At 55.0% G+C, this 10,173-nt stretch overlaps 1 pseudogene; it reads left to right on the top strand.

Annotated features, from left to right (window-relative positions):
* The first annotated feature begins 823 nt into the window (after positions 1 to 823).
* Positions 824 to 10,173, top strand: part of LOC104669766 — a 9,994-nt pseudogene continuing 644 nt past the window's right edge.

Raw genomic sequence — 10,173 nt, 5'->3', positions numbered from 1 at the left:
TGAAGACAAAAGGGAGGGAGAATGCATAGAGGCCGGGCACGGTGGCTCACGCCTGTAATCCCAGCACTTTGGGAGGCCAAGGCAGAAGGATCACTTGAGGTCAGGAGTTTGAGACCAGCCTGGCCAATGCGGTGAAACTGCCTCTACTAAAAATACAAAAAGATTAGCTGGATGTGGTAGTGGGCACCTGTAATCTCAGGTACTCGGGAGGCTGAGGCAGGAGAATCACTCAAACCCAGGAGTTGGAGGTTGCAGTTAGCCGAGATCACGCCACTGCACTCCGGCCTGGGCGACAGAGGGAGACTCTGTCTCAAAAATAAATAAATAAATAAATAAATAAATAAATAAATAAATACGTAGAGGTTGTCTGTGTGACCCTGGGCAAGTGATTTCTCCTTCCCTCCTTGGGACTCAGCTCCTTGCCTGTGAACAGGGACAGCGCTTCTCCCTCGTGGAGCTGCTGTGAGAATTACAGTAGAAAATGCACCTGTGGTGGCTGTTGGTAGTGACTGGTTCCCCCAATCCCGACTCCCCTGCAGGATGGGGCCTGGGCCCAGGGATGGGGGATGGGCTGGCAGAGGATGCCCATCCTAGAGTGGAGCCTTCTTGGCAGACGTGGAGACCTAGCTAAGTCAGAGTCCAGGACTTAAGTTTGAGGGTGCATCTGACACCCTGCAGCCATGAGTCTTTGGCTGGGTCAAGTGGACTTTCTGAGCTTCAGTTCCTTATCGGTAAAGCCTGGGCAGTGGTGCCCAGCATCTTTCACAGGACACCATGTGAGTGCAGATGGAGACCCATTGAGCAATCTGCTGGGGAGAAATTCATGGGGAGCACCCCTCCAGAGAGGGATGGCTCGCATGGGCCCTCAGCCCAGCCCCTTGCAGGCTGGACCTTGGAGAGTGAGGCCCTGAGGCGACACATGGCACCTGGCTCCTGGCCTGCACCTGCATCTGCACCTGTGTCCACTCGGGAGTCTCTGTCTCAGGGGATGGACGAGGTGAGGGTTGGACACTAGTGTCTGCATGAGGTGAGTGGATAACTAGGGCATGTTTGGGGGACTAGGTTGTCCAATGTCGAGCCCCTCGGGAAAAGTTTGGCCCAAACTGTGCTGGGGCATGTCCTCTAGGGGTCAGCCTGGACCTCCGTCTCTAGTCTCCCTTCCTTTACCTCCCTACCTTCAGTCCCTGGACCGACCCTGGTCTGCCTTCCTTCACCCTCTTGACACCTCTCCGGGTCTGACTTGCCCATGTACCACGGGTCAGAGCCCACCACTTCCAGGCCTCCCAGTGCTTCCCTGGACAGATTCTGGGATCATTCACTAGTGACTGCCCTGCTAGGGTGTCAGCTGTCAGACACCCTAGCTGTCCCCCAACTCAGCTCTCCTTTGAAGCACTCACTGTAGACTCCCAATGGTCACTGTCTCCAGGGCCAAGGGCTGGAAACTTCACCTGCCTCACCAACAACATTCTCAGGATCGATTGCTACTGGTCTGTCCCAGAGCTGGGCCAGGGCTCCAGGCCCGGGCTCCTCTTCACTAGGTGAGGGTTGAGGGCTATGGCCACCTGGACAGGGATGAGGGTGGGGTCCCCAGGATTGCAGCAGATATGCCAGGACAGTGTAGCAGCCCCGTGGTGCTGACATGCCCTTTCCAGCAACCAGGCTCCTGGCGGCACACACAAGTGCATCTTGCAGGGCAGCGAGTGCACTGTAGTGCTGCCGCCTGAGGCAGTGCTCCTGCCATCCGACAATTTCATCATCACTTTCTACCACTGCGTGTCTGGGAGGGAGCAGGTCAGCCTGGTGGACCTGTAGTACCTGCCCTGGAGACACGGTGAACAGCGGCTATAAGCCTGGAGCAGGGCCCCTTGGCAAGAACATCCTGGCTGCTTGGGGCTAGGAGAAGGGCCCTGCAGCCTGTGACCCCTGTGGCCCAGTGAGTGTTCTCAGTCCCTGCCAAGTGAGATCCAGGGCTGGGGGCAGGCTTGGCCCCTGGGAGGGGAAGGTCCTCTGCAGGGGCCAGAGGAAGTCACTGCTGTCCTGTCCCACCTGGGGCTTTTCTGGACCAGTCTCCCAGTGAGGTGCCTGGTCTGAGAGGGCCTTGACCATGCCCCTTGGGAATCTTTCAGATCCCCAGTCTTGGGTGTGCTGACTGACACACCAGACCCATGGGGCTTCGGCCTTACATGGATTATCTCTGTTCCAGTGAAGCTGGACCCACTCTTTGACTTACAGAACACGTCAACTCTGGCCACTGCATCCTGATCTGCAGCATCAGTCCTGCCTTGGAGCCAATGTCACTCTTCTCAGCTATGAGCGGGAGCTGGGTGTCAAGAGGCAGGAAGAGGCCTGGGAGGGAACACTTTGACTGGCTTCCCCTGGGGTCCTATCTCCTGGGAGCAGCAGTCCAGGGCAGACTCCCCACTCTAAATAAGGAGAGGTCAACTTGGAGTGAAGAGCAGGGGAGGAACTGGAGCCAGGTGTGTGTGTGAACACACATGCTGAAACGCACATGTGTGTGCTTCGTGTGTGTATGTGAGTAGGGTGAGTGTGCCTGTGTCTGTGAGTGTGTGCATGTAAGTGTGCATGTGTTTATGTGTGTGCACATATAAGTGTGCCCACGTTTGTGTTTGTAGGTGTACATGTGAGTGTGCCTGTGCCTTGTGTTTGTATCTGTGAGTGTGCACGTGGGCATGTCTACGTGTACGAGTGTGTATGTGAGTGTGTTGAGTTGCTTCTGTGCACACGCTTGTGTGTGTGAGTGTGCATGCAAGCGTGAGGAGTGTGAAAGTGTGCCTGTAGACATGTCTGCCTGTGTGTGCATGTGTGTATTGGTGGGCAAATGCAGCTGTATCTGCGTGTGAGTGTGAGTGTGCCTTCTCTCTGTGTGTGTGCACGTGAATGTGGTGAGTGTGCCTGTGTGAACACAGGTGTGTTCATGTGTATGCTGTGTGAGCGTGTGCCTTTGTGTATTCTTGAGGACTGAGGAACCCAGCCCCACCTTCAGCACCTGCTAACTGCCCCCACCCCCGCAGCGAGCCCAGCACAGGGATCACATTGTCGGGGTGACCTGGCTCATACTTGAAGCCTTTGAGCTGGACCCTGGCTTTATCCTTGAGGCCAGGCTGCGTGTCCGGATGGCCACACTGGAGGGTGATGTGGCAGAGGAGGAGCGTTACACAGGCCAGTGGAGTGAGTGGAGCCAGCCTGTGTGCTTCCAGGCTCCCCAGAGACAACGTGGGCGCTGCTATGGCTGCTGCACTTCCAGAGTCTAGGCTGGGCGTCCTCTTCCCTCATCACCTCACCCCTGCACCCTTTCATCCTCCTGGAAGCCCCTCCCTGAGGCAGCCAGGCCCCAGTTGACCCACTTCCTCTGAAGGTCTGGGGTCTGTAGGGAGGAAACCAACACCTGACAATTCTGGGACTTCCTGGGAACCCGGAGTCAGTGACTCCTGTGAGGAGTGAGGGTGGTAGGGCTGCACACCAGGGCTGGTGCTCTTGCCTGGAGGCTGGACATGACCTCAGTGTCGTTAGTGAGGGCTGGGCTGACCCTTGCACGTTGCAATGCTGAGAAGGCCCAGGGGACCTTATGACCCACCGTGTGGCAGATGTAAGAGTGAGGCCCAGGAGTGTGGCTTACACAGGGTCCTTCAGCAGGTGACATAAACCTCCAAGGCTCATCACAAACCTTCCACTTTGGCCCAGGGCACTAAAGGGTGCACTTTTGCCAGGTAGGTTTGTGGGGAGCCTCCTGGCACTGAGGCTGCTGACAGCCCTGGGCCCTTACTGTCCACAGGCCCTCTGATCCCACCCTGGGGGTGGCCAGGCAACACCTTTGTTACTGTGTCCGTTTTTTTCCTGCTGACTGGCCTGACCTACCTCCTGTTCAAGCTGTCACCCAGGTACGTAGCTGATGTGTGTGTGTGTACATGTGTGAGCAGGTAAGAGTGTACATGTTAGTGTATGTGTGCAGATGTGCCACTATGTGAATGTGTGAGTGTGTGGTGGGTGGGCCGTCAAGGGCCATCCCTGTCTGGTTCCTCCCCTCCCCTCTCCACTGTCTGGTCCCGGATGGGGTGGGCTTTTCAAGTGTCCACCCTGGGCCAGTAGAGAGTTGTCAAGTTGCCAGGGAGAGAAGAGCAGGGGGATTTGTGGCAGAGGCCGAAGACAAGGGCAGTGTGGTCCCGACCAGACCCAGAGTCACCGAGATCAAGAGCCCGGATCCTAGTCTTCTGCCTCTGGAGGAGCTTGGTTTGCTCATCTGTTCGCACAGTCTATGAAAGGACACTTGGAGCATCTGGTGTGCACAAGACTCTTCTCACCCTGGCAGATGCCTTAGAGAACAAGATGGACAAGGGCCCTCCATAAATCAACTGTCACACCTCATGCACCACACGTCAGGTTACAAGAGGGGACTCAGGGGCCACGTCAGGCTGTGGATGTGAGGAAGAGGGTGTGGGGAGAGGGGTGTTGGGTGGGGCTAAGCGGGAGGGTGCTTGGCTTCTCCTTGGAGCAAAGGAAAGTGTGAAACTGTGGATACGACCGAGTTTATGTTTTGAGGAATGGATTACTGGGACAAGGGAACATGGGGGACCTGCTTGGGGACCAATGGGGGCCAGTGGGGTGCCCACAGGGAGATGATTTGGCAGGAGCCAGTGAAACAAGTGGAGATAGAGCAAAGTGGAGGGGATTGCAGGGTCTTGGGGGAGAAATAGAGGGGACGTGTGGCTGGATAAGGTAAGAGTGGTGACTCCTGAGGTGGGGAAATGGGGGGAATCCTTGCGGGGAGGTTGGCGAGGTCTGTTTGCACCTGTTGGGTTGGAGCCCCAGGTGACATCCTTGTGGGACGGTCAGTGGATCCTTGGCAGCAAGTCTGGTGCTTGGGGAGACACTGAGTGAGGTGAGAGCCACAGATGTGCTGATGGCAAAGACAGAGTTCCTGGAGGTGCGGCTCCCTCTGTGGACTGAGGATCTAGCTGATAACTCCCCATTCTGAACCTGCCATCACAGCTAACACTGTAAAGGATTCATGCCTCAGTACAAATCAGTTCTATGCGGCTGTTAGGCAAGGAGGCCCAGTTGGGTCCTGCCCTGAGAGTGGGTTGGGATGTGATGAGATGGGAGAGGCAGTGGCAGAGACGAGGTGGGCGGGCCTCCTGCTGATGGAAGGAAGCTCAGCCTCTGTGGTGACTTCAGGCCACCTGGGTCACCGTAGGCCTCTGACTGGCCTCTCTGGGCCTCAGGGTGAACAGAACCTTCTACCAGAACGTGCCCTCTCCAGCGGCGTTCTTCTAGCCCCTCTACAGTGTGCACAATGGGAACTTCCAGGTGTGTGCAGAGTCCACGGCAGGGCGTGGGGGGCAGGTGTTGCCCAGAGCTCTGGCCTGCCCAAGATGTTGGCTTTCATGAAGGTTGGTGGCCAGTGTGGGAGTCTTGTCAGTGCTTGGAGCCTTTTCTGTATATTCAGTGAATTTCAGTTTATACGCGTATCTCAAATGGGGAAAAACTAGCTTTATTTCCATTGCTGATTTCTTTTTGTTCTCATATCTCCAGTTCCACTGTTGATGGAAAAAATGCAAAATTCTCATGACTTATCTCTGTCCCCTCTGGTTTGCAGCTGTCTGCACCCACCATGTGCCTCACCTCCTCCTGCGAAGGTGTCTGTCCTGTGGCCGTGGGGAAGGGTCTGTGGTGTGTGCGCTGCCCTCGGGGCTCTCATTGCCTCTGGGCTCCTGCTCTGCCTTGTCCCCTGGTCCCCGCAGATTTCATGCTGGCACCACAGCTGAGGAGTGGGCTCTGCACTTCCCCCTCTGTGGCCCTGTTGGGCTCCCACAGCCCAGAAACCAGTGAGCAACTTGGGGGTTGCATTAGGCCCTCCCCTCCCTGCTGGGCTGGTGGTTCATGCCCCCCTGGGTGGGAGGAGGGGGAAACGGAGGGCTCCAGTGAGTGGTCTCTAGTTTTTCCCCTCAGACTCCTCACTTTGGGCAAAGGACAAGAGAGGCAGTGAGGGCCCCTCCCTGGGTTCTGGGCCAAGCTGACCCCTCTTCTCCAGGATCTTCCCTCCCTGTGCCCTAGGGCATCCCTGGGCCCTGTGCGGCAAGGATGTCCCCTCCACACCGCGGCTCCAGCTTACTATGTAGAAAAATCCTTTTCTCTCTCAGTGAGGAGCCTAGTTTTCAAGATTTTTGTCCAAATATTCAATTTGAACCATAAACCGGGCACCTGGCTCTTGGCAGAGTCTCCCCCGTTCCCCAGGGTGGTAGGTGTGACTGTCAAGAGCCTGGGCAGCTGAGGACAAGGCTGAGCAGGGCACAGATTGTGATTGTCCCCGGGACTGTCATCCTGTTGCAGGCACCAGCCCTTCCCTAGAGAATCAGGGCACCTGCCAGAGGTTATTTAGACCCTCAGGGGGAGATCTGGTGCTGTAGGTTGGTCTCCAGGGAGCAGTGCAGTGATGGAGGGTGTGGTGTGTGTGGTGCATGGGATGGAGGTTCCTCGTCTCACCAAGGGAACAGCTTCCTTTTGGAGGTGGGGGCCTCCTGTGGCCCCATGGAAAGATCCAGGTCTGCTGGCTATAGCCCAGTGCTTTGAAAGTCACCAGTCCTGACAACAACTCGTGTGTGTGTGTGTGTGTGTGTGTGTGTGTGTGTGGTGGGAATGCCCAGTCTCTGTAGCTGCTGAAAGGACTTGAGGCTCATGCTGTCAGGAGTTGGCTCTGTCCTGGGCAGATATCACCATCTGTACCTTGGTTCAGGCTGCTGTGAGCACCAGGCCCTGTGCTGGCCGAGCGGTGAGGAGCCTGAAGGGACTCAGGGTCCCATGATGCGGTTGGGCTGGCACATGGAGGAAAGACAGAATATCCAAGACATAGGCACTGCTCGGTCTCTGGAGGACCTCAGGAGGGCTTCCTGGAGGAGGAGGGAGGCTGGGCTTGCCATAAAGGAGGCAGCTCCTTCCAGGATGAGTTCTGAACATGCTGCCTGAGCCCTTCCCTCCTCCCGCACTCTGTTCCAGACTTGCATGGGGGCCCACAGAGCCAGTGTGCTGCTGAACCAGGACTGTGCTGGCGCCCCATGAGGAGCCTCAGAACCCTGGGTCAGGAGGTCACTGCAATGCTCACCTGTGGCCCAGAGCATCCTTGGAAATCTGTGGGCCTGCAGGAGGAGCAGGAAGGCACTGGGACCTGAGCTCAGAGGATGTGCTGTCAGCGGGGTGTACGGAGTGGAGGGCACAGCCACTTGCCTATCTGTCACAGGAGGACTGGGCCCCCATGTCCCCCACCAGGCCATGTTACTCCCTTCCATCCTCAGCAAGGCTCAGTCCTGGATGTTCTAGGACCCTGACTTGCCAGATGAATCGTCCGTTTTGGGAAAGTGGACTTAAGTCTCCAGAGCCCTTGTCTGGGACTGAACCTCCTGAGAACGGGCCCCTAGCAGTGGTCGGAGGTCCTGTCTGGATGGAGGCTCAGGGGCAGCTTCAGGGAGGAAGGATCCCTCTGCTAGGTGCCTGTGGGGAGGAGTCTCTACCCTCAGCATCCTGCCCACAGGTTCCTCCACTGTCCCTTTTCTTTATCCCTGGCCTCTCTGAGAAGGGGGGTGTGGTCTCTCAGCTGTTCCGCCATCATCCCCTTAAAGGGCCAGCCTGGGCCCACTGGACACAGGTAAGGCACCATGACCACCTGGTGTGAGCTCTCTGTGCCTTCCTGACGCACCTTTTTAGAGATTAAAAGGGGCTTCATGGCTGTTTCAAAGTGTTGATGGCTGGGAAGAGGGGCCAGAGGAGGAGTGAGGGATGAGGTTTGGCCAGCCCTAGGCTTTCTGGGCTCTAGGGACAGCATGGTGGATGCTCAATGACAGTTTTGGGAACAGCAGGGTGGAGGCTCCAGGGACAGCAGGGTGGAGGCTGTGGGGACAGCAGGGTGGAAGCTCGGGGGCAGCTCCGGGGACAGTAGGGTGGAGGCTCAGGGACAGCTCGGGGACAGCAGGGTGGATGTTCAGGGCAGTTCCTGGGAGGCCAGTGCTCTCATTCCTCCTTGTCCTCATCCTCCCACTTGCTCCTGGAAACTGAGAGCTGAGGCCGGAGCTCCCAGACAGTCAGTGCTGGAAGTGACCATCCAGCAGTGATGGTGGCCTATGAAGGGTTCTGCTTCTGTCCTCAGCCTCTCATGGGGTGGGCTTGGGGAGAAGCTGTGGTCTGGAGAGAGTGGCAGATGGAGCAAAACGTGCCTGCATTTGTTTCCTGGGGCTGCCATAACAAAGTACCACAAAAGGGGGTAGCTTGGAACCATAGAGATTTGTTGTCTCTGTTCTAAAGTCCAGAAGTTGGAAATAAAGATGTTGGCAGTGTTCCCAACTACATATTCTTAGGCTCCCATGAAACAGAAGTTGATACCAGGCCAAACAAGTTTCCCAGACAAGGCTTTATTAAGACTTATGCCCCTAAAGGTTGGGCAGAAGAGAGACATATTGTCTTATGCCCTAAAGGTTGGCCAGGAGGAAGGATTCTTGGCTGGCTCCCCAACGGGAGTGCACTGTGGTGTCTTAAGGAGGGTAACATGCATGATTTATGAGTTAGGTGAGTGTTATTACATGTATGGGGTGGAGTGAAGGGTGCTCAGATGCAGTGAAGAATCATGCTAACACAAATGCTGTGTGACTGGAAAATAGCAGAAAAGCCCATACCTGGGTGGGGACTTTAGTGTTATAATGAGGCCAGGGGTAAGGATCAGTCATTCTCCTGGCCTCGTGCACAAGCGGGTGATCGAGTCAACCCCCTTGAGTAAGACTTATGGCGGGATGCTGCTTATCTTAGTTTATTTCAGACAGGTGGCAAGGTCTGGCCAGCGAGTATGGCACCTGCAGCGAGTATGGTGCTGCAAGGTCTGGGGATCAGCGGGCACGTATGGAACAATGCGTTAGTGGGGGTGGGCCGAGTCCCATTTCTACTCTGTCTCAGCAGGGCCATGCTCCCTCTGAAGGCACTAGGGAAGGATCCATTTCGGGCCTCTCTTCAGCTTCTGTTAGTTTCTTGGCTTGTGACAGCAAAACTCCACTTATTTTTTAAGATAGCGTCTTGGTCTGTCGCCCAGGCTGAAGTGCAGTGGTGTGATCTCAGTTTTCTGCAACTTCTGCCTCCCCGGTTCAAGTGATTCTCCTGCCTCCACCTGCCAAGTAGCTGGGATTACAGGTGCAAGCCACCACACCCAGCTAATTTTTGTATTTTTAGTAGATACAGGATTTTGCCATGTTGGCTAGGCTGGTCTCAAATTCCTGACCTTGAGCGATTGCCTGCCTCCCCTTCCCAAGGTGCTGAGATTACAGACATGAGCCACCACACCCGGGCATGTCATCTGTATCTCTTTTTTGGTGAGGTGTCTATCTTTTAATTGGGTTGTTTTTCTTTTTGTTATTAGAATTTGTTATTTTACACACAAGTCTTTTTTCAGGTTTGTTTTTTAAATATTTTCTCTCAGTCTGTGGCTTGTTTTTTGATTCTCTTAACGGGATATATCAGAGAGCAGTCATTTTCAATTTTAATAAAGTCTACATTATCATTCTTTTATGAACTGGTTTTTGGTATTGTATCTAAAGACTCATCACCAATCCTTCTATAACTTTTATAATTTTATATTTGAAAATTTAAGTCTACAGACTATCTTGAGCGATTTTTGGGGGGTGAGCTATGAAGTCTGTATCTACGTTGCTCGGGTTTTTCTTGAACTCCTGGGCTCAAGTGATCCTTACACCTCAGCTTCCCACAGTACTGGGATTACAGGCGTGAGCCACTGCACCTAGCCTGGAGTCTCTTCCTTCCTTCCTTCTCCCTTCCCCTTCCCCTTCCTTTCTTCCTTTTTCTTTCCTGGTTTCTTTTTATTTATTTTTTTCTTTTCTTTTTTCTTTTTCTTTTCGATACTGAGTCTCGCTGTGTCGCCAGGCTGGAGTGCAGTGGCGTGATCTCGGCTCACTGCAACCTCCGCCTCCCGGGTGCAAGGGGTTCTCCTGCCTCGACCTCCAGAGTAGCTGGGACTACAGGCGCCCGCCACCATGCTCAGATACTTTTTGTATTTTTCGTAGAGGCGGGGTTTTACCCTGTTGGCCAGAATGGTCTTGATTTCCTGACCTCAAGTGATCCGCCAGACTCGGCCTCCCGAAGTGCTGGGATTACGGGTGTGAACTG

This window comes from Rhinopithecus roxellana, chromosome 16, assembly GCF_007565055.1.
Source record: "Rhinopithecus roxellana isolate Shanxi Qingling chromosome 16, ASM756505v1, whole genome shotgun sequence".
NCBI lineage: Eukaryota > Metazoa > Chordata > Mammalia > Primates > Cercopithecidae > Rhinopithecus > Rhinopithecus roxellana.
Note: the sequence above shows the minus strand (reverse complement) of the source record. Positions and strands in the feature narration are given on the sequence as shown.